We start from the raw sequence: 24,911 nt of genomic DNA, 5'->3' as shown, positions 1-24,911 counted from the left end.
GAGGTCGTGAAATGTGGCGTGTGCATTTTGGATATGGCTTGACGACTCTTTCTAATTACAGCCCATTTTTGGTAACTAATTCTTCACAAGATAAGAAAAGGAGGTGGCTATTAGCTGGCTTTTGCTATAGGGAGTACACATACTCTATTCGTAGCTGTCATTGCTTTAGTTACCCCTTCCGTTCCAGCTGCAATTACAGTGATTGGTGGTCACATATGGGAACTTCAAATATAAAATATATTTTAGTTATAGAAAGGAAAAAAATCCAAAATTGAGAATGGATTTGGCAACTTGTTTTATTACTTTGTTAGAAGTATACTCTTGTGACTGAGTTTTGGTCAAGTTAGTCTAGCAGTAGTGGACTAACTTTCACTCTGGCTCTCAGTTTTAGTCCCTCTGTTTCATGGCCTTCAAACAATTCACATCTCAATTTTAGAATCAACAAGACTGCAACAATGATAAAAAATATTTAATAAGCAAGTACTACATTCAGTAGAAATTCTATAAATTAATGCTGTCCGGATCATCAGAATTTATTAATTAAGCGAGATATTAATTAACCGATAAATTAATAATTATTAATTTATATATTCTCCAACGTATTCTTTAGTCTCACACTTTGCTTCATTGTAAAGTTCGATCAACAGATAACACAAGTTTACACAATTCGGATGAGAAATTAAACGGTGATATCACTTAAGACTTGCATAATTTGATCGAAAAGTTGGTTGCAATTCAACAAATGTCAAGACGTCCTGAACATCAGGAAGAAACTGAAGTTACGGAATTGTTGATTGGTGAAGAGACAATTGAGTGTTATGGAAACTGAGAAAGATGCGAAAGAAGATGATAAAAGTTTTACAATAGATCCCCCTTCACGAAACAAAGTTGTTAAAGCGGCAATCACATTAAATAATTTCTTGCTCAGATATGAGGAAAAAACACCAGAAATTCTTTTGATGATAAGAAAAATTAAAGATGAAATTCAACGTGATATTGATTTTAATAAAAAAATAGAAGACAACATTGAATCATTTTTCAAAAAATCTTCATAAAACATTAATGTATTGATTATATGTATAGTAAATTATTAATTTACATTTCATTTGGGGTCTACATAGATAATAAAAAATGTATTATCTTATAATTTTAGCGAACTATTAATTTGGGACGTTGTCCCCAATTCGAGACCGGCTAAACATATTATTTAAAAAAGTTTATTAAATAATCGAATATTAATTAAAATAGTTTCTCCTAGAGTTACCTATTAAACAAGTAGAATCAGAGTTATACGGACTGCATTATGCAGTATGCATTTGAAGGAACTAGAAATATTACGACTTCATCCTGCCTGAAGTCCATCCAGATACTAATACTACTAGTAGCTAAAAAACAATAAAAGTAGAACAGATTAATGAAGGAGCTGCTGGGAAATACTGATGATAATACTTCAAATTCAGGACAACAACACTTACTCTTACTCTTAGGGCAGCTTAATGTTCGCTCCAGTACAATTTCCATGTTTTCGGTGGTGGACTGTATGCCACCCAGTATTGGTGTAGAATAATTTTATCTGCAATTCTAGGAGCTTGTAGGTTCCTGTGTGATCTTTAATGCACACCATAGATGGTGGAGTTATACATTTCAGAATAAGCTCATTTTTAAGGGTATGTAGAGTTCAATAAAACGATCATATCTCTAAAATATTAACTTCAAATACTTTACCGTTTTATTTTGATTAAAAAAATGTCTCACAACATGTATGATAGTGTAACAATAAGAGTTTGAGGGGATCTCCCTCTTCAAGTTTTTCTTGTTAAGTATTGTGATCATTTTTTTTTAAACTTCTTTTTTGTAAAACATTACTTTTTTATTATTTTCAATATCTTGGCTTGTAGTCTTCTCTGCGAATGGACGAGTACATTATTTAAGAGAAGTAGGAAATCCTGTGGACTTCAATGAGTTGTTTTCCCTCAAGTGTTTGGTAGATTGGGTGATAGTCACATGATGACACTCATGACTAGAATCAAAATTAGACATACTAGTATTTCCCTCAAAGATTCGTATGATTGATGCTTTTGATGTGGAATAAGGATGGATTTTCCTTTCCTCCTTCAAACCTAGCGCCTCCTCCTCCAAACCCTAGCGCCTCCTCCTCCAAACCCTAGCGCCGCTTCCCCTTCTCTCCTCTGATTTTGTCTCTGACAAGATCAGAGGAGAGGTGTTTTAGATTTAGATTTATATTTGGGTATCCCTAATGCTTTTTATTTTCTTTTTTCCCTAGGGTTTTAGCTTAGATTTGGGGCTTTTCTCCTCCATTTGGTGGATGATAGAGGCGAGGGTTGGAGCTGTTGCACTAGAACGTTTTGTGTTGGTGCGACGTTCTACCATTTATCACGCGATGGGAAGAGATAACCAGGTTGGGGAACCATGTTTTAATGATGTTGGAATCCATCACAATATGGTGTTCAAGGTTTTTCTCTTTTTTGGTTTTAGAAGTTTGTAGATGGTGTAGGTGTTTTCGATCTATGGATTATGGAGGAGACCAGTGAGGTTGTTTATTTAAAGTCGATCATGTATTGGTGGTGGTCGATCTTGTTTCAGGTGTTTGGGAAGAATCTATCGAGGTTTGGAAGATTCACTTTCGATCTTGTTTCAGGATACTCACCATTAGGATATCCATAAAATATTTCCTGAACTTATCCACCACCACTCTCCAAATCCTCGACATCATCATGGACTCGAGGTTTTATCAACTACGATAGATTTACACTGTGGTTGAGTGATGCCGGAATCAAATATGTTTCTCTGTGACATAATCAAGGACTGTGACATGGTAGTGTCACTAACAGATTGTGGTCTTTTTGGGTTAGGGTTTACAAATGGTAATGGAATCAAGTGGTTGTTCCATAGGGTGTCCACGGTGGCGGAATGTGACAGTCAGTGTCACCAATTGTGCTCTTTTGAGACAGGGTTTTGGTTGGTTTTTTCGTTTTCTGTACTTAATTTTCCTGGGTTAGGCTTTTTTAATTGGGCTTTTTAACATATTTGGGAGCTATCAATTCTTGATATGGGTTACTTGGGGAAGCTTTTTACAACCAGTGTGATTAGCATTTGGGAAGCTTATTTACAACTTGTTTTGTAATAAGCATTTATGTTCTGGGTTTTCATTTTATATTTTCGTGTGTATATTCTTCAATCTTAATAAAATTTCTCTTCCAATCAAAAAAAAAAATAGACATACTATGCGGGTATTCTTTGTTATGTATTTATGGGTGCTCAAGAGATAAGAATTATATCTCTATATTCCATTTATTTTACAGCCTTTTATTGAGTATTTTATACTACGTTTGTTCATGGATTCCTACTAAACTCTACTAATTCCAAATTTTTCCTATTAAACAACTACTAATTCCAAAATTTGTAGTCGTTTAAACTGTGTATGTGCAGAATTTGTTAGTGCAACAACTCCTCATTTCCTAAATGTTGGGTTGCACGGATTCGGACGCGGTGACGCGGACACGACACTGACGCGGACACGACCAAATACTGAAAATACTAGGACGCGGATACGTATATATAAATATAAATATAATATATAATAAATGTATGCGAGTATAAATTTCATAAATAAAAAATAAATATTACGTAAATGTTATGCAAATCTAGAATATTTAATGATTGCAATAATATAAATATAAAATAAAGACAAAATACGGTGATGATCAAGGGGTCAGGTTAGGGAACTGAAGGTTTGAGGTTCGAAACTTTTTCATTTGTTTTTTTTGGGTAGAATATATGCGTCCAACATCAGAATCACGTGTGACGTGCACTTGCTGCATCTGACACGCGTCGAGTCAGCATCCAGTGTCCACCGTGAGTCAGACGCGGACTCGGCACCAAAACTGATGCGTCCGTGCAACCCAACCTAAATGTATATAAAAAAAAAGGCCCTTTTTTAGGGGTTGCCCCCAGACCTGTAAAAAGCTAGAGACGGCACTGATTGGGACGAACTAATACTTCATTTTTCCACACCATTCTATCAACTCTTTTAGGTCCGAATAATGTCTTGACAGCTGTACTCAATCCCAGGGGATTAACTAACCGATAAACTTGCATAGCTATCTGAAAAAAGGAAAGCACACCAGTGTTAACACATATACCGTGGTTTCGATACTCATGATGCCAGAAAATCTAGTTGTTCTCCTGAAGAGTCCTTTGTGGGTTGTATTTTGCATTGATCCAAAACGATCCATATTCTCCTGTTTCCTAAATGATTTATAATTTAACCATTTAACATCAAAACACTGGCCAGTACAACGTGGTGGTTTATTAGTTATCCACAAACCGTGAACGGTGAGTTCCGGCCGGATACGGCAATTGCGTGGATTGTTACAATAAGTTCGACCCCATTTGATGGCAAGGGTATATTCTACGGGAGGGTATTGTAGGTGCAAAAAATATCTTCGCCCACGTGTAGGTCTACTAAGAAACGAGATCAACAATCAGATCTCGTCAGAAGATATTGTTACAAAGTATCGAGATAAATTAAAGCATTTATTAAGATGCCCCATAGACCAAATCAAACGAAGAAGATAACTCGTCTAATCCAACCAACGAAAAGTATCTAAGCGAAGAAAGATAATCTCAAGCGAAGAAAGATAAATTGTACAGATAAAAGAATTGTACAGATAAAGAAAGATAATCTCAAGCGAAGATAAATTGTTGGGCGAGAAACGAGGACAATTGTACAGATAAAAGACCGGGGTTAGCGCCGAAATAGTAGTAAATTTTGTAATGAATATTGTGGAAGCCAAGTAAAAGGTAGAGGCACATGAATTGTCTGATTATTAACCAAGTAATTATGAGCTGTACACTTCGCTAGTTGTGTATAAAAAGGATCCTTATGGCATTGTAGAGAGGGTTGAGTGATTTTGCATGGTGAATGTTATACACAAAATTAATCAATTAATCCAATAACGACAATTCTTGAGTGAAAAAGACATGTAAAATGTGACACTGTTCAAATGGACGAGAATTTAAAAAAATAGCCGGGATGTAAACAGTTTCATCCTACCCATTTTTAAATATTTTTTTTTTTAATTTACATCGGAATGCATCCAGTTTCATCGCTCTTTTTTAAGTTTAAGACAGGATGAATCCAGTTTCATTCTTGCTATTTTTTTGTGTCCATTTCACCCGTACTAATTTTTACTCGTCCACTAAAATTATATTTTAAAAATATTTGGACGAATGACTCATTTTCCGAATGTTATATTGTGAGAGATATTTGTGAGAACTAAATTAGGGTTTGGGCTGTAAGTACATACTTAAATTATCTTCTCGTAATTATAATAATTCTCATTTTTCATCATCATGCCTTAGTTTCTTTCACTAGTATACTACTTTGGGTGTGGCGTAGGATTTTCCACAGTTACATGTATCGTTGGAGTGATCTAAAGAAAGACGGTTGACCGTTACATACAGCTTGAGGCCGATGTGGATGGAATGCAGGGGTCCTCTAGAAGAAAATGATTGGTAATCAGAGAGAGCTACAGGGATGATGTTACCAATGCTGAGACAAACCAAAGCGAAGGAAGAGACTCTAAGAAATGCCATAATACCATGAGTAAAAAGGATAGAAGATCAGACTTCGGAGGCTTTAATTTGGTTTGGTTATGAAATTGCAGAAAATGGGTCATTTGCTCAAATATTTTTAAAACACGGTTCAAATGGACGAGTGAAAAATAGTTTGGGTGAAATAGACACAAAAAGAAAATAGTAAGGATGAAACTGGATTCATTCTGACTTAAATTTAAAAAATAACAAGGATGAAACTGGATGCATCCTGTGTAATTAAAAATAAGAAAAAATATTTGAAAATGGGCAGGATAAAACTGTTTACATCCTGGCTATTTTTACATTTTTGTCCATTTAAACAGTATCAGAATCTAACTGTCCTTTTCATCCAGGAATTGTTGATTTTGGTCTTTTTAAACAATTTTGTGATGAAATTGTGAACCATACAAGTTCCAATATTTATAGGCATTAACATATGAGCAGTGTATAATTATTAAAGCATTTATTTTGAACTTTTTACATCGTGAGAAAAATATCACAGTGATCATTCAAACGCAAGTGAACTTCATTTTCAAACACTAACATACAGTCCAGAGGTGCATGGTTACAATCAAGAAATGATGTTCAATGACTTCGTAATCGTTTGTCCCGTTTGATTGATGCTCTCAAATAATTCCTACATCACTGTATCAGCAGTGCTCCTTTGATGGTCCGTACGTGTTCCATAATTGACGTCTAACATTCGATTATATTCTCGTGATCCATTATTTTTCAATGAAAGACCCTCCTAGAGTTCTCCTTGCTCAGTCCAAACAGACAGAATAGTAAAGTTGATCATAACACGTGGCTACAGGGATATCTATACAACAGGCCTGACAAAATAATTTTGATTCGATGGATGGTAATATTTTGACATATGGGAGGGTCTTTCAGCTTTTATTTTTAGAGGAGTAAGGGATAATAAAATTTTATAAAAAAAGATAACTGTTTTGATCTAAGAATAATATAAGGAAAATGAGGTGGGGCTATTAATTAGCTAGACTTTTACAACACCCTGCATCATTAGGTATACATTTATGTGTGCATAGCCTTGCCGGGAATTTGTCACGAATCATGCTCCATTGGGAAACATTGGGAAGTATCTTTCGTTGGATGAACTCTAATGGACGGATAAGATGCGTCAAAAATATGATTCACATGATCCAAACCCTTAATACGAAATCTTGGTGCCAACTTAGTCCAGTTATAAATATTAATAATCTCCACAATTTAATATTAACGCAAAGTCTTATGGATATGGACTAGATTGAACCGCTAGATTAACAGTTAAATGTTGCAGTTCAAAAAAAAAAGTGTTGTTTATTTATTAACACTGGTTCTTTGTCCTAGCATTTGCTCGCTGTAGTGGTAAGTTTTCTTACAACTACACTCCACTCAAACTAAACCAATTACTAAGTGATCATTATGAATTCTTATTTGATTAATTGAGTCTTGGGAATGTTTACAAGATAGATTCAAGTATTACAACAATCTTACTTGAAATCTAGATTCACTTTCTCTCTCTCTTTCTTGACCAAGATTCACTCTAGAAACCCCCCTAAAGTAATGACCTCTCTCCTTTATATAGGATTTTACATAGTGGATGACAGCTAAGAAACCCATTATTTTCGGGATCACTATGCGACACATTCGCTCATATACAATCGCTCATCTTCGCATAGCGTACCTCTTCGCATAGTTCTTCACATTTTACTCGTTACTTTACTGACATCATCTGGTGCGTCATCTCAACTTTGCTCTGTGCGATGCTCTTCGCTTAGGTTGTATTCTTTACTTCGCTTGAATATTAACGTATGCGATATTTTACTCCTACATTTTTCCTCTTCTAATTTGAAGAATGAGCGATATGAGAAATTCCCTTCTTGTAAATCGCACATGCTTGTCTTTTTTCATTTTACTTTGCCGAAAATTTCCCGGGTTTCAAGTTTCTCTCTACACGTGTCGATTTTCTTCCTTTTTACCGGCTTGAACTGTTTTCAACCGGTTGCATCTTTTCACCTATTTAAGGGTTTTTCAACAGTAAATAATCCTTCTTTTCCTTCTTTTTATTCTTTGCAACTATATTTCTTCACTTATCTTCTCTCTCTTGTTGTTGTTCATCTTCATCTGTTATTATCCATTTCTGCTGCTGCTGCTGCTGTCGCTGATTTCTTATACTATTGTTCTTTCACTATGAACTCTGAATCGAAGTTTGTTTTCTTTTCTCATGATGATGATTATAATTATTAATTTTAACCATTCTCATCTAAGTTTTTTTTTTAAACCTAATTCCCATACTTTCACAGGAAAAGTTCTTCTATTAGCGCTCTTCGAATCATGCAAAAACTCAAATCTTCTTCGAGGGAAAATAAGGAATTGTAGAAGAGGAAACCAAACATTGATAATGAAGAATCTCATAAGAGGATGGCTTCGCACAATAAAGAAGTAAGAAATATGCAATCTGTTTGAAACAATATTGTTGCCTTTATTTTTTATCTATTTTATTTTCGCAGGCTTCCGTTTCTGAGATGGTTGATGGTAAGAAGCAAAAAGTTAAGAAGCCTCGCAAGCCCATACCAATCCCTTCAAATCTTTATATTCTAGATTTTTGTGCTACAGATGTTGTTCCTATAACCACAGTTCAACCTTTGCATACTAATCCTCCCATCACTCCGACAGTAACTCAAACTCCTGAGAAAAATGTTCTTATTACTCCTACACCATCTCAAGCTTCTGAGAAGAATGTTCCTGCTACTCCTTCACCAACAATCCATTTTATAGATCAAAATGCCTATGTCACTTACGATGAACTTTTTTGTGAAAAGGAGTCTCCTTTGAATAAAGAGTTTTCTCTTAATAGAAGAATAAAAAGTACTCCTCCTATTGCCTCTGCGACTCCATCACATGCAAATCAAACTTTTCCTTCACCCATTAATTCTAGCTCTCAACCAAACCTTCTTTAAAAGAAATCCCCCACCCCAACAGATTTTACTACTCCTTCTTCTTTTTCCTTATTAAATTCTTTTCCTTTGAACAAAAAAGCTTTGGATAGTGTAAAACTTGTTGCTAAAACTCTATCCGACGTCATCAACTCCGCCCAATCTTTGACTGATGATCCTTGCAAGTTTCGCTCATGTTCTGCCTTAAGAAAGCTTCTATGCGAAATTCCTACTGATAAGGCTTCAAGGGATGAGGTCCTTTCCCAAATTGACCCGAGCTTCCATGTTGCTCTAGATGTTCTGGTAACCATCTTTGGCATCTTAGCTTTATCTTCTTTTGGCTACTTCCAAGTTATACTAACTTCATATTTTTCTTTTTAGGATTCTCATCGTCGCGTGATGCTAGCTAAAAAGCATTTTGAATCTAGCTGTTCTCAGTTGGATCTAAAAAGTTTCTTTGGAGAAGGAAGTACAAAAGCTGAGAGGAGAACTCCAAGTTACGAGTTTTGATGCTCAAACTCTTCGCAGCGAAAATCAAAAACTTAGAGGTATTTATTATTATACTTGAGTCATTTATCGTATTTTATATTCCTTCCCTGATTTCCCTGCAATGTACTCGCAACAGCATTTCCCAGCCTTGAAAGTAAACTTGTATTTCCACCTTTCGAATCAGATATCGCGACTGGTTAAGATTCCATATCACTTTGCTTTTCCTCATGTGCTATGTATTCTTCTTGAAATTCGCGCAGCTCCAACATTGTTATTGTATCCTTTATTCGGAAGATTTGGGTATATAATAGATCTGTTGCAAAGAGAGCATTAATGAATGCAAGAATAAGATGTCGCTCATCCACCCGTCTTCCCATTTCACTATACATGGTTCTCCAACGTGTCGTTAGATGACAAAACTCTCATTTGTTCTTCTGCGAAGTCAGAATGCAGTCTCAATCCCTGGTCTGGATAGATTATTACTTATGTATTGCCCCAAAAAGACACTTTGTAACCAATGGATTCTACAGGTAATCCTTCAAACCACTTCAAAGCTTCACCTGCTAAACTTGCAGCAAAATATTTGCACATTACTGCATCATAATTTTCCCACTGCAATATAGATCTTGCATAAGCTTTCACATGTTGTATCGCACATGCACTTCCATCAAATATACTTGTAAATGCCGGTAAACTGCACTTAGATGGTATCAGTGCTCTCTCAATTTCCTTTGTAAATGGAGTTTTTCCAGCTTCTTCCACTGCTTCCTCTAGTTGTCTTCTTCCACCATTTCTTTTTGTAGTCATCATTTATCTTAATTCTGCCATCTCCTTAATAATTTCTTTGCTTAATGATTGATCCAAATCCTCTCGCATGGGTTTTTTTAATCTTGCTTGTCTCAATTTATTCTCATGATTGTTTTGGCGTATTGCTTCTTGTATCTCCTGTTGTTCAGTTTCTTCTCTTCTTCGCCTATGTCTTTCAGTATTTGCTTCAATTTGTTCTATATCATGTATTTCTTCGTTGCATGTGCGATCATATCGATGTCTTGATATTTCTCTTTCTTGTGGTGTAACTCGACCTTGTTCTGTATCATCCATGCGATGACGCTCGCGTTTCCTAACTCGATTATCATAATCAATATGACGCGATCCGCTTTGTAATTCTCTTTCTTCTAATTCTTCCTTTCTTCTTTGTCTATCTCTTGAACGTGCAGTCTCTCGTTCGCGCTCATATTCGTCTCTTAATATTTCTCTTCCATGTAATATCATATGTCCTTTCCTTGGATCCTCTTCTCCCCTTTCCAAATTAATATGTGCGCGACGAAGAAGTCCTCGTGGATACTCATACCGATTAGTTGCTAAGTCAACTATACGTCTTCTTTCTCTTTAATCTTCCAAATTTTCATTTCTTGCGAGTTTTCTTGAATGACTTCCATGTGTTTCCTTCGCCTATCATTTTCTCGATTAGATTGACTCTGTCAGGAAGAACTTCTACTTGATCTTGACCTTGAACGTGTAGCACTCCTTGACCTTTGTTCTTGTAGTCTAAGATTCTCTTGTCGTAAATCATCATTTTGACGGATTAGATTCGCACGCTATTCTTCTTTTCTCTTTCTTTCAATTAGTAATCTTTGCCTAAGCTCTGCAATCGTCACATTTCCTTCACTCGCTGTAATTGGTCTTTCGTTCTCAATTCTCTATATTTCGTCTGTAGAATCCGTCATTGCAGTATGGACACTCACCCTATCATAATCTATATCATTATTCTGTCCTTGTTCTCGCTGAGATCTAATTGGAATTTTTGTTCTTTGATGTTCTTCCATTCTTTCCTCTTGTTGCTCAAGATTTGTAATTCGTCTTTGTTCAATAATTATGTTACTCCTTCTAGTTGTCTTTCCTTCTTCAACGACAGACTCAATCCTTACCATTTCTAAATTTTTAGATCTCACTTTTTTCCTTAAAATCTATGATATACTATCAGGAATTATCATCCAGAGCTGTTTCTGGCGCAAAAAATGTAGTTGTAAGTTTTCTTACAACTACACTCCACTCAAACTAATCCAATTACTAAATGGTCATTATGAATTCTTATTTGATTATTTGAGTCTTGGGAATGTTTACAAGATAGATTCAAGTATTACAACAATCTTACTTGAAATCTAGATTAACTTTTTCTCTCTCTCTCTCTTTCTTGACCAAGATTCACTCTACAAACCCTCCTACAAGGAATGACCTCTCTCCTTTACATAGGATTTTACATAGTGGCTAACAGCTAAGAAACCCATTCTTTTCGGGATCAGTATGTGACACATTCGCTCATATACAATCGCTCATCTTCGCATAGCGTACCTCTTCGCACAGTTTTTCACACTTTACTCGTGACTTTACTGACATCATCTGGTGCGTCTGTAGTTGCAGGAAATCCTACACTACACCCCTCATATGATTTCATTGTTGATCAACTCATTTTTTAGGTTTATATTCTTAATTTTATTGATTAACTTTTGAATGTTCTTACAAGAAAGATAAAGAAGTCAAGAATGATCTCTGCTCTGAACTTTCTCTCTCCTATTTACTTGTTTCTTACTCAAAAAAGATCTCCCTCTCCTTTACAACTCGAATGACTATTTATAAGGAAATACATAGTGGATGACAGCTAATCTGTTCTTTATTTTCGGATATGGTTTGCGAAATTCTCGCAACCTTACAAATGTTAATTTCGCAAGCTCTCTAATTTTCGCAAGACTGTCACATCTTTCTCGTGACTTTAAATGACGTCATTTATTCTATCATTTCTGAAACTGTTCTACGACGCTATTGTGCTGTACCATTTTGCTGAGACATAATTGTTGCGAGATTCTGATCCTACAGCGTCATCTCAACTTTGCTCTGTGCGATGCTCTTCGCTTAGGTTGTATTCTTTACTTCGTTTGATTATTAACGTATGTGATATTTTACTCCTACACTCGCAGTTGACTAGCAGCGAGATAGTAGCGCTGAATGGTTCAGCGCAAAAAATAAAAAAACTTTTGGTTGAATGGTTCAGCGCTGCGATTTATCTTTTAATCTGACGGCTGAGATTTAAAGCGCTGAACCAAACAACGCTATGTACGTGGACTGCTAATCTAGCTGCTAGATCAGCACACCTCAGGGCTTAGCCTAATAGGATTTTTTTAGTTCCACCATAAGGTGTTGTTATATCAAAATTTATAGATCTTGTTATTTAACTGTCTGGGTTATTATTGCATCTTTTAATTTATGGATGCATAAGATCTCATATGAACACATAACACCTTCTTGTTGAAGCTAAAATACTTAGAACTTGGCAGAGATGTTTACAGGTATGATTTAAATCAAACCCAGATTTAAGTTAATGTACTTTGTAAGAGAGTTTTGGTCAAGTCAGTCTAGTTTGGGGTCTGGACTCTGGGGTTGGGGTAGTCAGTAGTGGACTAACTTTCACTGTGGCGTTAAATTTTTTTACTCCTCTCTTCGGTGGACTTCGGAGAATCCGCATCACATTTTATATATTATAATAGCGATAACAATTTTTCTGATAAGCAACTACTACATAAGCAAGTAGAATCAGAATTCTACAGACTGCATTACAGTCTAGAGTACATTTGAAGAAAATAAAAATTAATATTACGACTTCATCCTGCCTTAAGTCCACACAGATACTACTGCTACTAAAACACAATGGAAATCCAACAGACTAGAAGACCTAGGGAACACTTATTATGATTCTTCAAATGCGGACAATAACAAGTGGACAAAAAAACCTAAATGGTTGCAGGATTTACGAGCTATGAACCATATGCCATCTGCATCATACTTCCAGTGAGTTCTTCCCAAATCTCCTTCAATGAGGTCCAAATCCAGTTTAAAGGGGATAGAGCTATTGTTGTGAAATTCTTTAAGAAGTAGTCGTCCATTATGAATGGATAGTCTGAAATGTTTTCGCTCAATAATTATGTACTTCATAGAGATAAGAAAAAGTGCGAGAGATATATAGACTAATGGAAAGGAATAAAAAATTAATCAACGTTGGATGATCTAGGGTTTATTTAAGGATGTGATATTAGCAAGAAGGCTCGTGAAAAAAATCCATAGGAGGAACTAACTGTCATAGTCTATATTTTAAGTCACTCTGTACTCAATTTTACTCCCTCTCTTTCGTGACCTTCAGAGAATTCACATCTCAACTTTAGAATCATATCAACAAAACAACAACATTTAATAACATTTTATATTATATTATAATAGCGGATTTATTTATTTTTCCTGATAAGCAACTACTACATATTAAGCAAGTAGGATCGAGTTCTACGTGACTGCTTTCTACAGTCTACATTTGAAGGAAATAGAAAACTTACGAGGTCAACCTGCCTGAAAGTCCACACAGATAGTACTACTACTAACAGAAAACAATAAAAACACAACAGATTAAACAACTAGGAAATTAACACGACCAAGACGGAAAACATGCAGTCACCGGGAGGGCAGAAAAACGATTGCTCCTGGTGTACAATTTCCACGGAATGGGTTGTTGAGAATACGCCACTCTCTATTTTTGTAAAGTCTAACTTGGAATCGTAACTCCAGGACCTGGCTTTTTCCATTGCACATCATAGCAAAATCTTGGCTCAGTTCTGCTCTAAAGATATGGCTCAGTTCTGCTCTAAAGATACGATGAATGTATGTTTCAGATCCTCTGTATATATATTTGACAACGTTGGCCAAGGGGATCTGATAGTTAATTGACCCGGACCTTTTCGGAATAAAATTAACTGCCTTGAAAGCACTCAAAGCCATCTGAAAAAAGGTTTGTTGTTGGTATTCAGTGGAAACATAAGTGATAGAACATCTACCGTGATTGTAGTACTCATGATTCCAGAACCCCTCGTTGTTGTTGTGTTCTGCATCGATCCAAAAAGAATTCAATTCACCCTTCATTTTATTCCCCAATCGTGTACGATCAAACGGATTTCCAGCAATACAAGGTTGTAGCTCTTGCCCATATAACCACAAACCGTGAATGGTGAATTCCCGTGGGAGTGACTTGCAAAAGCGTTGTCTGTTAGGGTTTTTGCCACAAACAGTTCGACCCCATTGGATCGCCAAGGTATAATCTACATGGTGTCTTGACCCAGCTGGCAGCGGTGGAGGGATGATTCCGGGTTGCCTGCCAGAAAATGGTTGGTAGTTACAGAGAGCTGCTGGGATAATGATAACGATGATGAGACAAATGAAAGCAAAGGAAGAGGCTCTGAGAAATCCCATACGGAAAATGGGTCATTTGTACAAATATTTTTAAATCACGGTTCGAATGGACGAGTAAAAAATAGTTTGGATGAAATGGCCAAAAAAAAATAGCAAGGATGAAACTTGATTCATCCTAGCTTAAATTTAAAAAAATAGCAAGGATGAAACTGGATACATCCTGTGTAAATTAAAAATAAGAAAAAATATTTGAAAATGGGAACGATGAAACTGGTTACATCCTGCCTATTTTTACATTTTTGTCCATTTAAACAGTATCAAAATCTAACTGTCTATTTCACCCAGAAATTATTAATTTTAGTCTTTTTAACCAATTTTGTCAATCCCATAATGCTATGAGTACGAGGAGAGACGGAAGAGTGATAGAAGAGAGGGTTTAGTGTGGTTATGAACTTTAGAAGTCCGGTATTTATAGTGCAACAACATATTATTCGGAAATGCTTTTCTGGGTCACGCTCTATAGAAAAATTTAACCTTTTGAATGCCCCGGGAAAAATTATCACACTGATCACTTATTGGAACACCCTTGCGAATCTGTGATCTCTTAATTTTCACTACACAGTTACACAGCTCATTGAAAGACATTCTCCTATACTTTGCCTTCCTGAGTATCAACAAAAGCAAACAAACAGATTAACAGAATAATGAACTTTAACTTGATGCTCATTTGCAGAAACACCAATGTGGAAGCAAAGAAAATTTATGATATAATACATAAATGAAAATCTGCAGGGTATGGTACACTATGAAACTTCCGCGAAATTGAATGGAAGCTAACAACACATGACATGACTTAAAGATAGCTAGTAAGCACGCCTCACAAAATAATTCATCCATGGATGGTAGACTAACTTGTTCAACTTCTTTTTCCGACAGAATATTGAAATCGATCCTCGTGTTTTGCACGGAATGCATAATCATATTCGTAAGAAACTGAGATGAGATTAGTTAATTTAATCAAGGGTTAAGTGGCAAAATGCCCCAATTTGGACTACAACGTTGTGAAAATGTCCCAGACGTTAGGCAAAAGATCAAAATGCCCCAATCCGTTACTTTTGTCTATTATAGTCAAAATGGGGCATTTTGATCACTCTTGACTGGTCAACGGTGTTGTGAAATGTTTTTTTTGCCCTTGGACAGAAATACCGCCTGACTTGCTGTCACACGTGTACTAAAAAATTCATAACACGTGTAGACTTCAAACCGATGACACGCGTGCAATGTAAACTGGCGACACGTGGAAAGTGATGAACACGTAGACTTGAATGACACGTGGCTGAGACACCTGTGCCACCCGTGTGGTTCGCTCGAATACTTCAATTCTTATCTTCAACCTTGGTCGTGTTTGAGCCATAGAAACCAAAATACAGACAGAGATAGAGAGAGATACAGAGAGAGATCGAGTGACAGAGAGATCGAGATACAAACGTTAACCCAGTGAAGATATATGCGGAGAAGATAAGAATCGCGTTTCTTAACCCAGTGAAGAACAAGTAAACTTTTAACCCTAAATTTGTTTTGGGTTTTACGATTTAGGGTTTTCGAAACATTGTGAAACTGGTAACTGTGATTAGGTTTCAAAGAGAAGAAATGATATTAGGATTTCAGAGAGAATCAATGAAATTAGGGTTTGAAAGATAATAAATGAAATTAGGGTTTCAGGGAAACAAAATTGGGTTTTAGTGAAGCAAATTTTTGGTTTGAATAAATCTAATTAGGGTTTGAATAAAACGAAATTAGGGATTATATTTTTGGGTTATTGAATTTTTAGCAGATGGTTTAGGGTTGTTTCTAACTTTCTTTCTAATTAGGGTTTGAAAGAAACGAAATTGGGGATTATAATTAGGGGTTTTCCATTTTTAGGGGATAAGAAATTGACGAATTTCTGTGTATCTTTGTCTATTTTTGTAACTGTTGATTACTATGAAACCATGGCATGAGAATTTCAGTCATGTTATGTGCATGAGAATTTCTGTTGTGAATTTTGGTTAAGTGTGAGCAATTGGATATGGAATGCCCCTGCATTTTATACTGGTAAGTAAGCTGGATTAGAGACTTACAATTTATGTTGGTTTTGTCAGTAAGTCTTTACTTGGTTTGTTTATGGTATGATAAGACTCCTTTGTGTGAAAATCTTTATGTACCACAAGGACTAATGGACTATATGTGAACACAAGGACCAAGGTGATGTTTTAGATATCAGATTATTCAATTCTCTGTAGATGTATTGAATTCAAAATTGCTTCCTCTTCCTCTTTTCATTATTTGAAAGTGTTGTAGTGTATGTGTGTATTATTTTCCATGTTCATTGTTTATTGTTTATGTGTGTATTAATGTTATAACTGTAGTCTTATTATGTTTTCAGTCTTATATGTAGTAAATGTGTATACTGTTAAAACTGATTATTGTTTCATTTTTGTTAAATGTTTCATAATGGGTAGTGAGGATAGGAATTTCTGGATTACAGATATAGGCAAGAGGTTTAAGGACCTTTATTGTTTTGGTTGTAAAGCTGGTACCAGTGGAGAAGCTTTCATGGCTATGCTAAAGAGCAGGTTGGTGAATGAACAGGGTATGAATTATGCACTAGAATTGTTTTTATTTGATGATGATAATGGGAATGCATATGATAAGTGTGAAACAAAGGAGAGTTTTATTTCATTTTGGAATAAAGGGAAACCAGGTAAAGATAATTTGGTAAGACTGTGGTTCACTGTAGTTATTCCTACAATTAGACATTGGGGTTTTGTTTGTAATACTGCTAGTGTTAGTGGGGTAAGTGGTGTGACTGATTTTATGAGTCCAATGAAGAAGAAAACTGTTAGTAAAAGGGTTGAGGTTAGGAGGAGTCCAAGACTTAATAAGACTGCTAGTGTTAGTGGGGTAAGTGATATGAGACCAACAAGACTTGATTTTGTGCATGAAGACCCAGTTGTTTCTACACAAGCATCTGTTCCAGAAAACCCAGTGCATGAAGCACAAGTTAATGCTACACAAGCATCTGTTGCAGACAACCAAGTACATGGGAATGAAGATGATGACCAGGTGAATTTACCTAATCTACAATCAGATGATTGTCATCCTAATGATAGGCCTGATTTTTTGTTTGAGGAATATAATGAGGAAGAGGTAAGTGGAGATGAAAGTGAAGAGGAAAGTGAAGATGAAGAAACACAAGAAAAGTACAATTATGAAGATTGGGTTTCTATGTGTGCTAGAGGTATAGATATTGATAATGTGGCTGATGATTGTAATGAAGATTTTAATGTAGGTGGGTTTTATGAAGAGTAGAGTGCACTTGTAAATGCTACTTCAGATGAAGAAGTTCCCAGATATGATGTCACTCAAGAGGAAGAAGCTAAGTGGCAAGAAGATTTTGGTGAGCATTTAAAAGAACCACATCGTCTAGAAATGATAAATGAAGATGTTCCTGAGGTTGTACCTGGTGAAATAAGTAGTGGAATGGCTTTTGGAAACATGCAAGATTACAAGGATTATTTAAGGGAATATGCAGTGTTGAAACATAGGGATTTTAAGGTGAAGAAGGCAGATAAGAAGAGACACTATTCTTATTGTACTTACAAGGATACCCAAAAATTTTCTTGGATGGTGAATGCAAGAAAGTTACCAGATGAAGACGATCCAACAGTCACAGTTAGAGAATACAACACAGAACACACCTGTAAGAATCCGAATGAAGAGTACAGCAGGAAATGCAATGCAAAATTTGTAGCCAAGTATTTGTTGAAGACAATGGATGTTGCTTCACCAGTGGACAAGGCAGCTGATATAGCTAATAAGATCATTAGACCTCGGTTGCAAACTGACATACCAAAATGGGTTGCTAATAATGCAAGGGTATGATTTTGATGCTTGTTTTGGTTCCCTTGTGTTTGTTTATTTGATAACCTTGTGGTATGTTGGAAATGCTAATTTTTTTTTTGTGTGTACACATAAATTGGTGCTAGCAGAAAGGAATAGAACATTTGAGAGTTCTTACACAAAAGCACCACAATTGGTCACAACTGCTACTTCGTTGAACCCAAATAGCATTGGTCATTTCAGTTGGTCCAAAGAGGGTCAAGATAACAAGTTTGAGAGTGTCATTGTGGCCTATGATGCACAGATCAAAGGTTTTCTATATGGTTGTAGATTGGTTATTGGCTTAGATGGAGCTCACCTGAATGGTAAGCTAGGTGGTGTGATGCTTTCAGCAGTTGGTATAGATGGCCAGAATGGGGTATTTCTTGTATGTGTGATGATTTGTATGAGTGAAACTGAAGAAAATTGGTTCATGATGTTAAACAAACTGAGAAAAAGGATACCTGATATGCCTGGACTAACCTTTACTTCTGATAGAATGAAGGGCATTCTTGAATCAGTAAAAAAATTGTTTCCATTGGCAAATCATAGATACTGCCTAAGGTAGATTTTGTTTTGGAATTGATTAATGTTTGCCCTTTGGCAAGAAACATCCATTTCAGTAAATATAACCACTTCATCTCTGGACGTCCAATTTTAGACTAGCCACGTGTCGCAATCTAACTAAATGTGGCACATGGTTAAGTACTCACGTGCTTGTGGGGCATTTTGGCAGAAGGGTATAAATGACATTTATTTACACGTGCGGGGCCACACGCTTACTGTTTTGACCACTTAACCATGTCAGATGGAAAACATAACAGATTGGGATATTTTGATTCCGTTTTGGGGCATTTTCACAACGTTGTAGTCCAAATTGAGGCATTTTGCCACTTAACCCTTTAATCAATTGATCATAATACCACCCATTTTGATACAAATCTCTTGCTCAAGATCAAAGAATAATAATAATCTTGCACTTAGAAACACTTGGTTGAGAATTGAGATAGAGAAATATCTAAGGGGAATTAATTATAAGGCGTGTAGCAGTAATTAATTGTGCAGGGTCGTTCTCTGATGAGTCACTTACACTCATTCGGAAAAATCATCCAAGCTGGCCTTCAAGAACCAGTACTGCAACTACTCCCATTACAAGGTTAGGTTGATGTGTATCACTCGAAATTTCGTAGGGGTGGAGTGCTGTTGCCTTTTATTACAGTGGGAAATTTAAGCTAAGTTTTTCTTTTATCACGTGGAACAGATCTAACCCGTAACTTTCAAGAGCAATGCACTTTCATCAAACAAGACTATAGGTCTCATGACCTTTAGTTATGGACAATTTTGAAGCTTGAAATTGCCCTCTTTTGGCCATATTAGCTATTATTGTAACCCAGAGCAGTAATGATAAGGGTCTTTAAATTAAGCTGGGTAGTTGTACCCATTTTGTAGATAGAGAGAGATAAAGAGAGGGAGAGATTATTGTTTCTGTTGTTGTGCAGTTGGAGTCTTGAAAGGATTCTGTATCTCCCTCTATAATGACTGTGAAGCTGAAAACTGAAATGTATATATTTTCGTGTATACAAATCTGTCAAACTATGAAAGGAGAAAAGAAATTTCTTCTTTGGATATTTGATACTCTTTCGATCAGGATTTTGATGATACATAATCTTGAAGTTTGAAATCGGACAGATTTCAGACTTGTTCATTAACTCAAGCAACAAAATTTAGTGAGCTTAGCTTGATTTGGTCGACATTACATTAAGCATGCATGACAGTTGAAGTACAGTTAATGGTTCAAATTGATAAGAAGTTTGCGACTACTCCATGTTCTCGTCATTGGTAATTAAAATGAGAAAACAAGAAGGAGAATAGATAAATACACAAACAGAAGGGATGGAATTACATGCTCTCAAGCTCACGCAGTACGTTTACTCATATTTTTCACAACGATTAAACTGCACACAGCTAACTCCTATCGGACTTATATAACCATGAATTTAACAAACTTAAGTTATTATATGTAGATGAAATACCCAATATAGCTAGCTAGCTTTGTCTCACAAAGTTTAGTCGTGACATTATGTGCTTCATCAAATTCATAACATATATATTTGCCATTTGCCAGTTCGTATATACACAAACGTAAGCAGATAATAACTGGAATAAAAACTAAGAATTTACTTAATTCTTAATAATTAACCACAAGTCAATTCACAAATTGATATATCAAGAAAACACCAGATAGATAAAATCGTGTCCCAAATTAATCCCAATATAAAAGACAGTACACACAAGAAAATGAATCCACACATACCAATAAATAAACCGTACAGCGAGGTCATAACTCATGATCTAGAGATAGGCTTGGCACTCAACATGGATGCAGCGTTCATTACTCGTCTGCATTTCAGTCGTACAGGATTCTTGTTCACATACTTGCCAAGGGCCCGTGTAATTTGGATCGGTGGTAATGGGTTCCTTCCTGGTGCCTGTCTGTCAGCTCCACCCGTACACCATTATTGCAAGCCAAGAACACGCGTATACTTTATTACGAATTACTGAAGATTTCTTCTCTTGCTTCCTGAAAATTGTTCATTTTGATTGTAAAGCTAACATTCTTAATTAGAGCAAACATTATGGGGTGGAAGATTCCGCGGAATCCCTCCACATTATAGGCTTGTCTTTGCCAAGAACCGGATTGACCGGGAAACTAAAAAAAAAGGACAATGGGTCATTTGTCCAAATATTTTGAAAACATGGTTTAAAATTAAAATGGACGAGAAAAAATTATTATGGGTGAAATGGACACCAAAAAAATAGCAAGGATAAAACTGGATTCATCCTGACTTAAACTTAAAAAATAGCAAGGATGAAACTGGATGCATCCTGATGTAAATTAAAAATAAGAAAAAGTATTTGAAAATGGAAGGATGAAACTGTTTACATCCTGGCTATTTTTAAATTTTTGTCCATTTAAACAATATCAAAACCTAAATATCCTTTTCACCCAGGAATTTTTGATTTTGATCTTTTTAACCAATTTTGTATAAAAAAAATGGACATCACTTACTTAGCCTGGCTTGATTGGGGTATACCCAATCAGACAAAAGATGGTCATTATGAAGTAAAACCAAGCCACCCCTTAACCTTGTATTTTCTAAATGGCAAAAATACCCTTGTTTAATTAACACTCAAAATTCTGATTAAGTTAATTAATTAAGTTTATAAGATTAAAAATTTGAAATTATGAATTTGAGTAATGAAATTTTTGATTGAACTTTGGGTAGTTTTTTGATGAAAAAAATTATTTTGAAAAAATCTTTTGGAACGGAAATGAAAGCACACTACCTTAACACTTCTAAAGAGGGGATTGCAAAGATGTTTTATGAAATCATACTCAAAATTAAATCAGAAATCAACAAATTCGGTTCTCAAAGTATGAAAAGTCGGCAAGGTCGACGATGAAGATCATGCCGGCCAAGGTTTTCAAAAAATACCCTGCCGGCTGTTGAAAATACCTTTCCGGCTGTTGAAAATACCCTGCCGGCTGTTCAGAAAAATATATAAGCCGACAAGGTTTTCAAAAAATACCCTGCCGGCTGTTTATTAGTCGGCAAGGTCTTCAAAAAATACCTTTCCGGCTGTTGAAAAAACTTACAGTCGCCATGGCTATTATGAAAAGTCGGCAAAATATGTATGTCACGACCTTGCCGGCTGTATTGGCCGGCAAAGTCTTCAAAAAATATCCTGCCGGCTGTTGAAAAAATTTATAGTCGCCATGGGTATTATGAAAAGTCGGCAAGATATGCATGTCACGACTTTGCGGCCAAAGACACAGAAATCATAAATTTTGATTTCTAACATAATATAAGGTATCTGAGATTGGGTATTATTTTGTACCCAATCTCAAACTGAGTATGTACATATTCGATTTGAGATTGGGTACAAAATAATATCCAATTTCAAAACCCGCATGATTCATTTTTTTTTCTGTTTTTTTTTTATCTCATCATGTGTGATTAGAGTGATTAGAGCTTTTGGGAAAAAAAATGAAACTTTTTTAAGAAGGATTCAGCCGGCAAAGTTTTGGGGGGAACAATTTGGTCTTTTGATATTATTTAGACAACCCTTGACACACTAGGTTGGATGCCAATTAATTTGGTATATTCCAATTAATTTGGATATATCCCAATCAAGCCACGTTACTTAGGGAGCTGGATAACAATTATTGTAGGGTTTTCCCCCGCTGCCTTTCTTGGCAAAAGTGATCCGTAGGTGCTGGCTAAATTTACTCTACTTGACTAGGGACTAGGAGTATCTATGTGGCGGGAGATCGAATACACAGAAACCAATAAACAAACCGTACAGTGAACTAGAGATAGGGTTTGGCACTCAACATGGATGTAGTATAAGATTCTCGTTCACATACTTGACAAGCGGCCGTGTAATTTGCATGGGCGGTGATGGGGTCTTGGAGTCCGTCTGTCAGCTCTGCTGGTACACCATTACCGTAGGCCAACACGCACTTTATCACGAAGATGATTTATTTTTTCACAAAATTGGTTAAAAACACCAAAATCAATAATTTCTGGGTGAAATTGACAGTTAAATTTTGATACTGTTTAAATAGACAAAAATGTAAAAATAGGCAGGATGTAACCTGTTTCATCGTGCCCATTTTCAAAAAAAAATTCTTATTTTTAATTTACACAAGATGTATCCAGTTTCATCCTTGCTATTTTTTAAATTTAAGATAGGATGAATCCAGTTTTATCCTTGCTATTTTTTTTGGCCATTTTACTCAAACTATTTTTTACTCGTCCATTTAAACCGTGATTTAAATTTTTTTGGATAAATGACCCATTTTTCGATTTTTTTTGTCTCGCCCCTTGAAGATTGTTCATTTTAGGTTGGAAAGCTTATATCGATTTTCTCTGCTTAAAACACCAATTACATAACGGAACCTACACTTAAATAGTTCATCGTGAAGTGAGCCCAATTCAGTTTATATGATAAAATATTTTATTTTGACTTGGCTCTTTTATAATTGACGATCACAAGTCGTAGACTTCTTCATTACCAAGCCATGATCTCATGATCCACGATATTTATTTATAAATCCGTTTTAATTATCAAGAAATTGTCAATCAAATAAGAATTGAAAATAATGTGGGGTATTTTTGATTGGACTATTTTACTAGATTATGAAGTGCTTTTTTTGTATGTGGGTATACTTTTTGCCGATTAGTGTTGGTACCGACCCATCTTCGCTTGTAACTTGCTATTAAACATTAGTTCCGAGATTGTAAACCAAAATCAATAAACTGGATGTTGGGTGTTTTCCTCCGGGGCTAACATAATTTCCCTTGAAGTTTGGATTTTGAAACAACATGTTAAAGAAAATGCTTATCTAAATTTTGAAACACAAAATTGGTCAATTAACTCAATAACGACATTTTCTGGGTGGAAAAGACATGTAAAATCTGATATTGTTCAAATGGACGAGAATGTAAAAATAGCCAGGATGTAAACAGTTTCATCCTATCTATTTTCAAATACTTTTTTTATTTTTAATTTACATAAGGATGTATCCAGTTTCATCCTCGTTTTTTTTTTAAATTTAATTCTTGCTATATTTTTAGTGTCCATTTTTCCCATACTAATTTTTACTCGTCCATTAAAATCATGTTTTGAAAATATTTGGACAAATGACCCATTTTCCGGTTTTGTAAGTGGCATTATATGGTGTCCTATCATATCTATATGTGCCATATAAGATAAAATCTTGGAGCCAGGGGTCGAAAGCAATATATATTACATAATGGTGAAAGGTGCCGCAAACTCACCTCTAAGTAATTTCTGTCAGGGAAATGCTTTTCCTTTCACTTGTTTTCTTTTTCGTTGTAACCTGTATGATTCTTACATCATTAGGGCTTTGCATAGATTTCATAATAACAATTCTACAAAAATACTCCACACAAGATACAATACAATCCAGTGACAGTCCAAATATAAAAGGCAGTACAATTGCCGCACACAGTATAATTAAAATACACAATGACCACAACAGCCTACGCAAGCCAAAACCATGAATTTAAGTATCACCAGAAGATAGATGCAGTGAGGTGATCAAGATTCTAGAGACTATCGACAAATTAAGAGGACGGACATGTTGTGCTAGCTGATGCAAACTAATTAACCCCACGGATCCATACATTCAAGATGAAAGTGTTGTCTATTGCTTTTCTCCATCTCAGATAGTTCAGACATTTGTTCACATACCGGACAAGTCGCCAGATAATACCATTTGGTGAGTGGTTGCTGTTCGAGCGTGTCGTCTATGAGATCCGGTGAAACTCCGTTATTACAGGAAAAGAACTTGCGCATCTTATCACGGATACTAGTACTACTACTGTATGTTTTTTTCTTTCGCTGAATTGTAACAGTGATGAAGAAGAGAGAAATTTTCATTAGCTTTGAAATTTTTGATATTGAGTTTTGCACATTGCTTCTCTTTAAAGTAACAACAGGATGTAACATTTTTGAATAGTAAAATTGATTGATACTATATTTTATTTTGACTTGAAGGACATATGCTTAATATACTCTTCCGGCGCCCTTTCAGAAAACAAAACAAACAGGGCATCAACAACGACTTGTTCATTTATAAAGTCGTCATGGCCGATCTCACGATCCACATTTTCTGTATGCTGGATT

This window comes from Papaver somniferum, chromosome 1, assembly GCF_003573695.1.
Source record: "Papaver somniferum cultivar HN1 chromosome 1, ASM357369v1, whole genome shotgun sequence".
NCBI lineage: Eukaryota > Viridiplantae > Streptophyta > Magnoliopsida > Ranunculales > Papaveraceae > Papaver > Papaver somniferum.
Note: the sequence above shows the minus strand (reverse complement) of the source record.